Source organism: Nesoenas mayeri (genome assembly GCF_963082525.1).
Source record: "Nesoenas mayeri genome assembly, chromosome: 5".
NCBI classification, from domain to species: Eukaryota; Metazoa; Chordata; class Aves; order Columbiformes; family Columbidae; genus Nesoenas; species Nesoenas mayeri.
Genome location: NC_137548.1, coordinates 32,202,981 through 32,211,490, shown reverse-complemented (window position 1 = coordinate 32,211,490; position 8,510 = coordinate 32,202,981).

Here is an 8,510-nt window from a genome sequence, read left to right as displayed (position 1 = left end):
GGAACATATAACAGAGCTGGACAATTTGCTATTAAAAAACAAAACAAAACAAAACAAAAACAAAAAACAACCAACCAACCCAAACCTAAACAAACAGGTAACTGAAAGCTGATGAAATGAACAGAAATTAGATGTGTCCCATGATTTCAGCTGGAAATGCATTGAATGAAGAAAGAATTCTGGCTAAGGAGAAAGGCCATAATTCACATATGCTTGTTTTACCTTGTATTTATATACTTGGTTTATTTTTACTGTTAGCTTTATATTTTAAAAGATGCAGTAATGTGCTTTGAGAAGAAGAAAAAGACAACTGAATGTTCTGAATACTCTATTGTAGAAAACAAAATGAAAAACTGGGCAGAGGATGGATCATGAATTTTAAAAAGAGCTCATGAATTTGCAAATGTGCCTGCTTAGTGCAGATAGTAGCAACACCTCCTCAGACATCATGCTCTCTAATGCACTTCGACATGGTTACTTGAGAGGTAGTAAATGAACTGCAGTCCTTATCCAGAATATTTGATCAAAAGGGAACAGTCACAATTGTGCCAGGCTTAATTCACAAAAAAAGGTATGGAGGAAATTAATGCAAGCATACCCAGTCTCTAAAAGGATTCCATGAACCCTTCTAGGACAGCAGCTTTTGCATAGCAAAGAAGCCAGAGGCTGGAAACCAATTTAAGAAAATAGGAAGCATTTATCGTTTGTATCAGCTGGGCTGTGGTGTGTTGGCACAAGAAAATTTTCAATTGGAACAGCTATTAGCAGGGTGTCAAAGTAGACTTTATTTCAGAATCTTCTGGACTTCTGACTGTGTTTTATAATAAAAAGTACAGTTAGAAGTTGACTCTTTCTTCACACATAAGAAGATTAATGGCCCTATTCAGCTCACATTTTGCTTTATCCTTTATATTTGTATTAAGTATTAAAACACAGAGCAGTATCTCAAGAATCTCTGAACTACAGCTCCAAAGCAGAACAGAAAAATCTCAGATGTGTCTCCCACCAGCTTCAGCAAGGGGCAACCTCTGCCTTTCCTGTTATAATGTTGGGACTTTAATGTCTCCACTTTTTTAATGCCTGAGCTCTCTTTTATTTTAAAAACCAAATTTATTTCTTTTTAAAACAAGTTATCCAGACTGCAAATCAAGCAATTCTATCTTTTCAGAATGATGAGACAAAACCAGTGTACTTACATGTAAAACAGTGACATGTACATATAAATAAATTAAAAAAAAAATAGAATTATTCTGAATATTCTTTTATTTAACTTTGGCCACTGTGAGAACTTCTGGAGTTACTTATAAAAGCAAAATGAATACAATACATAACTTTTTTCATACTTATTGTCACGGACCTATCTTAGTTGGTCTGCTAACTAATAACAAAATAACTACATAGATGTTAACCTGTATTCAGGAATGCTTTGTAGGTCCTACAAGCTGATCCACATGGAAGTCATGAGAGCTGCACATGTTTACAGGAGTTTTACTGAATCCATCTGTGCTGTCTAGGTCTGACATCACCAGTTTCCCTTACAACACATAATAGAAGTCTGTTACTATGGGGGGAAAATAACAGTGTCATTAATTCTCGTAATAATTTTACTGGTTTCAAGGTATTTTCTATGTGTCTTAAAATTCTGGTTGCTGGAGACCCGTGATGATGAAAAGCTTTTGGCTTTCCTTGAGAAACGTGCTTTTCTTAACACCCCTGGTTGAAGAAAAGCTTGCATATATGACCCGATTGTATGCTGACAGTTCAAAACAAATCTGAAAAAAATAAGTAAAATATTTTTAGCATCTTGACAATTTTAAGCTAAACCCTCAAATTATTGCCCTTAATTTCATTTCAAACACTTAGCATCATTAAGCAGTGTGGCAACCAGAAAGCCCTAATCTTAACATCAGTAGTACATTAAAAAAAAAAAAAGAAAAAAAAAGAAAAAAAAGAGGGAATATTTAAACTAATTTTTTCCACAATTCTCTGTTACTCTGTTAAATGGTGTGGTAGCTAAGTTACCTCTCTTATGGGCTGGTACTTGGTTCACACTATTGGTCTTTAGCAGCTCAGCCACCTGTCCTGCCACATGGGGAATTCATTATCTTCTGGAAATTTAGACAACAAAATGAAAGAAAGAAACCAAGAATAAGAGAAAAAAAAAAATAGAAAAGGGGAATACATCTCCTGAGAAGAACTTACTTCTTATCACTCATTGGAATGAAGGTTAAAAGGATTATAAAACAAACAAACAAACAAACAAAAACCATCCAAGCAAACAAACAAACAAACCAAAAACCAAACCCACCCTGATTTTATTTAATCAATGGAAACTGGAAAAAAAAAAAAGAAAAAGAAAAAAAGAAAAAAATCACACAAACTGCTTTTTGCTATGAAGCTTTGCCAGAAATAACATATTACTGCAAGAAGCATTTGCTTGCAGATCTTTGAATTCCACACATTTCATAATGGACATTTACTATTTGGCATTTAGATGCATGTAAAGAAGCAATACAGCAGCACTTTTATTTTTGTTTTCAACACAGTGTTTAGGCTCTTGGTCCATACTTTGTATGTGATCCATCATACAAACACTACTCTGAACAGTAATTGACGCATTTGGCAACAAGTCCTCTGTGGTGGTTATCCCCGTATAAAGTCCAGGTCCTTCGCAAATAGTTAGTATTGATTTTTACAATACTTACTATGGTCTGAAACACTATTTCCCATTTTAGAGTTAGACTGAAAAAACCACCAAAACCAAAAGCATTATTAGTTTCAGGTTCATGAATCTGAACATTTATTGGAGCTGAATTTTTGAGCAGTCAAAGGTTTTCTAACACCTATTATTGCTGAAGCACAGCTCTATCTGGATATACTTGGAAAAGTGCAACTCAGGGCATCAGAAAGGTTCACATCAGATGAAACAGGGACAGAATTCCACTCACATCTGATGAAATAGGGACAGAATTTTACTCCCCAAGGAAACATTTACCTGCCTGGGCTCTACAGCCATCTTCTTTCATTCTCCAGCCACTATATCTAAAAGGGAAAAAAACATGAAAGCAAGTTCCACAGACTTGCTACCTCTGCAATACTATCATGTCCGGAATTAAGGCAGAGATCTGTGGAGAAAAAATTGTTGGTGACATGACTGCAAAATACTGAGTCATGAACCTGTGGGAGTCAGTTTCAAGCTGATTGTACATAAACAGACTGGCCCTTCCTAACTAATATATGTACATACAGTGGTACACGCACATATTTCTATCAAGCTTGCACATCCGTAAAATCATCTCAAACTTAAAAATACAGACCCAAAGGTTTTAATATAATTACCATTTGGTTACTGGTATAAGCATCTTTTATATAGTTTAAGACAGGTGATGAAGAATATCATATCCAATTAAAAATGCAAAGAGAATCTGATCTGAGAGAATATGACTGCAGATTATGATCAAGCCTGTTGAAGATACAGCCTTGCTTTTACAAAATGTACACTGGCATTCCAAATGAACAAAAGTGGCCAGAACTAGCTTGAACCTCCTGCCCAAATGCTCAACATCTCACCATTTATATCTAGGACTACAGTGAAGTTATTTAAGCAACTGCATGGGGAAATCATAAAAGAAACTGAGAGAGTAAGCAAAATACATTTTCATATTTTTTATGCTTAACATCTGAACTGTATCTGTCAGAATTTGCTTCTTGGTCTACAACATATAAATTGCAATTTTGTGTAGTATACAGCTGTAGAGTTTTCTGCTTCTGCACACTCAGACAGCGAACTAGGAGGATGACACTCAGTTAATCAACATATCTTAAGCCAAATTCTCCCCTCATGTACATTACCGCAAACATAGTCACTCTATCATTTGAGATGATATGGAAGTAATTTTAATAATGAACATAGTTAATTAAAAAGTGTGGGCTTATTGCTATAAATACAGAGGTGATTTACACCTTCAGATTTGAATTACCACCTTCTCCTTAAAAGTAGGATCCGCTTCCTGAGAACAGCAGGTTGTCACTGACAAGTAGAAGTCCGGAATCGATGAATTCGATGAGCATTATTTGACAAAAAATCACCCACCATCATACAGAGCTGTGTCAGGTGGAAATGTAACCCCTTAAGCATATTTCCAAAACCCGCTCTAAAGTGTTATTCTGTTAAATTTGAACCCTATTGATAGAAAGGACACTTTTTAAAAAATTTTTAATCCAGTTTCTTTTTGATATATTCTGACAGAAAGACCACAAACCGATTTCAGCAAATGTGCCCACTGTTCCAATCACTTGTGAAACAGTAGGAGTTATTTTAATAGACAAGATTTAAAGTAGACCTTTACCAAGCATGACCTTCTATTTAAAACTGCAAAATATAATGAAGTAATCCTTATGTTAAATTATAGCTAAGTAAAATGCAGAAAATACAAGCACAGAGTTCAAATATTTAAACTTAGAAACAATTGTTTAATGCAATATTTTATTAGACGTTTAATCACATTTCACTCAGAAAGTGAAAATAAAATCACAATCACTAAATCACTCATTTCTTAACACTTCTAATTTTGTAAAATGAAGCTAACAGTACTGGATAAATGTTTTGAATTAAATCTTTTGACATTCACTAACAACTCCACTTCCATTCATGGGAGTTAAAGATATGGTGTACGTGATTGCTGGTTAGAACCATATGTTTCATTGCAGGGTTAATCTGTTTTAAATGGAAATATAACTGGAGGTACATATTGGATCATCAACTAGATCTAAAGCTTGACAGAAAACTCTGTAGGAAATATGTATGCAAGATATATATGGCTGTAAGGCTAAATTAAAATCATTAACAAACAAATAGGAAAAATTATATATGCTTTTTAAGAGGTCTGAACCATATTAAAGAAAAAAAAAAAAGAATACTAGTGTTGATTAGAATGCAAATAAGTAATTTAAAATTACCATTTCATATGCTTCACAGAAACTATAGTGTAAAAGCCTCCAATACCTGTAAAACTTGCAGGTTTTTTTGTACATTTACTTTAAAAGGTGAGTAGGGCTGATCATCATAGGGTATCAGATGTTCAGAAAGATGTTAGTTTCTTTGGCTAAGGAGCAGACACACAATAAGCAATGGAAGATTTTCTAATCCGTCAGTACCTTAGCTCCCAAAGGCCTGTAATGTTATCAAACTCTTCACCTTACTTAAGTTAGTTGAGACAATGTGGTCTCATATTGAAGGATAAAATACGGCTGAGAGTGGGACAAACCCTAGGTAAGGTGATGTGATATGCCTCACCATCACTGGCTCCTGTTAAACCTTGCATCAGAAAAACTCATGGACCAAAGTGGCTAGCACGTTGCTTTCAGCCAACTAAGCAACATCAGATGCTGCTTTGTGCAAATTACATGTGAAACATCTAATTCAGACAGAGACCTAGCACCATGGGATGTATTCCGCTGCACAGAGTTGAAGGGATGTAATATAAATGTATGAGCATTCTTATCTCTGTCTTTTGCTCTTGATGTTTTGAGATATAATCCAAAATACTGATTTATCAAAATCTTCTACAGGCAGTGTAGAAAAAAGCAAACTTAACAATTCCTTTCTGGGAACATTTTGATTTGAAGTTTTTATATTCATACTTACTATTAAATGTGAACAAAATAAGAAAGGAAACTAGAAAAAAACCAAACCAAACCAAACCAAACAGAAAAAAACAAACACAAAACCCCCACATAGTAACTGCTATGCATGTAGTCGTATTTTATTTCTGTATAGCTATGCAATGATATTTGTCTTATACTTGGGCAACATAGCTGTTCAGTTACCCTCACAAAGATCTTAACAAGGCAGTTTTGATTAAAGCCAACTGCGAACTTCAGATCCTGCTCACAATGTTCAGCGACATAGTCTAAGATTATTCAGTGTGACAAGCCAGTCAGTTTTCCTTTTTTTTTCGTCTTTGATCTTTATACTTCTCATTCCTCCTAATTTCCGAAAAGCCTTAGAATTTCTCTGCAAAGAGAGAGATGTAACCTCAGTAGATTTTTCTACTGTCCTGTGTGCTGAACTGACACATAAAAACAGTCCTCAAGGAAAGGTCACTTACAATCTGATTTAATTCTCTATGTAATGAGTACATTTGAGAAGCCACTACAGGGATAGTGATGATGTGAAATCCAGTTTGATTGAGTCTGTTTAAGTGAACAGCCAATAGAATAGAGATCAGAAGTCACAGAACCATTAATGATATGGATGAAAATTATATTAAGGTTACCTACCCCAAGAGAGGATAAATCACACCTCCATCATTTCTGGTCTTCAGACCTCTCAGTGATGCCCATTCAACCATATTTACCTCATTAAGAAATATTTTCTATTGTCTAATATCTGCTTTCCTAAAATTGTAATACCATTGCTTCTTAAACTATCTATTATGAAACACTTTAATCCTCTTCAATCCTTTGTTCTTCATATTACCTTTTTATAGATTTGAAAGTCATTATCATGTATTTTCTGCTTTCCTTTGCTACACTAAATGACTTGGATGTGTTCAGACTTTCCTTATCGCTTACATTTTGGAGATAATTTTTGTTGCCCTTCAATTCCAGGCTACTCTGTACTCATGTCAGAACTCTCTCTGTGGAAGAGTCAATCAAAATGCAATCAAGACTGAAATTTGTTACTTGTCCATAAAAGAAGTAGTAAAAAGTGTTTGGGTCTGTGTGAATTATATATACACACACACACACACACATATATATACATGCGTGTGTCTATATCTATATCTATATCTATATCTATATCTATATCTATATCTATATCTATATCTATATCTATATCTATATCTATATCTATATCTATACACACGGGTGTATATATATATTTTAATCTGGAAAGGCAAAGAATGGAAAAAAAAATGATCATAGGAAATTTACAGTTGGTTTTGTAGTGAAAGAGAAATGATGAAGAGGAGAGTGCTGGGGAAAGAAGAATGCCAAAACTGCAAAACTGCATTAAGCAAAAAGAAATGGGAATAAGGATAAGGTAGAAATATACTCTACAACTGATAGTTTGAATGTTGCATATGTATAGGTGTAAGAAACTGTCCAAGAAAAACTGGATTATTGTCAGAGAGAGGAAGTTGGTCAACTAAGATGCCAGAAAACAAGGAACAAGCAAAACAGGTCAAAAATTAGCCAACATAACTAATTTGAGGAAAAAAAAAGCTATCTACCTGAACAAATGTATTGCTATATGCAGATAAAAGTCTATTTTTGTTGAAATGCAAGAAATACCTGAAATGGTTTTTATTTTAGATTTGTTGTCATGGTGAGGCTTCAGCCATGGTGTTACTCAGCCATGTTTTATTCTGCTGGTCTAAGACAGACAGGTTTCAGCTAGGATAGAGTTAATTTTCTTTCTAGTAGCTGGTATAGTGCTGTCTTTTGGATTTAGTACCAGAAGAATGTTGGTAATTCACTGGTTTTGTCGTTGCTGAGTAGTTAAGGACTGTTCAGCTTCCCATGCTCTATCAGGTGCACAGGAATTTGGGAGGGAGCAAAGCCAGGACAGCTGACCCAAGCTGGTCAAAAGGGTATTTCTTACCATATGATGTAATGCTCAGTATATATGCTGTAGCTGGCCAGGGGTGAATACCACTGCTGGGGAATAAAGGAGCTATTGGTGGTGTGAGCAGTGAACAATCACATTGTGCACCACTTGTTTTGTATATTCTACTATTACTGCTATTATTACTACTTTCTCTTCCTTTGCCATCCTATTAAAATGTTCTTATCTCAACCCATGAGGGTTTTTTTTCCCTTTCTGTTTCATTCCCCCATCCCACTGGGGTGGTGGGAGGTGAGCAAGCTGCTGCGTGGTCCCAGTTACCTGCTGGGGTTAAACCACAAAATGGTCAAATACCTGAGGCAGGTTTTTTAAAAACATAAAGCTCAGGTTTGCTTCATTAAAACAAACAAACAAAAAAACATAACACAACACAACGAACCAAACAACAACAACAAACCTTTCATGGCAAACTCAAGAAAAAAATATTTGATGAAGACAAGGTGACTGTCTGGATGAGTGTTAGAAAGGTGTTATTTTGAAGACTTGATATGCTTCCAATATCTTGAGCAAAATTCCGTGTTCAGTGTCCCATGTCCTTCCATATGGCTACTATTAAACATGCAAAAGACTAACAACTTCATTAGTCACTCTGTTCCTTTGGCTTTAGCAGACAACCTGCATTCTGATGAAAGCTTCTCGGATCAAGACAGCAGTTATCACAGCAATATTCCTGCCTCCTCTGTACATTCACAAAGCTGCTGCACTTTGTATTTTCTGACATAGAAGAATAATCTTTCCAAACAGTACAAAACCAGACAGTAATTGGTTTCTAAGAATAGAACAAACCACAGAGATCTCCTGCTGCTTAGCCTTGCTTTAACAGGCAACAGCAGAAAGTGAGCCACCTGATAAATACTGTAAAAGGAGTAAAAGTCAC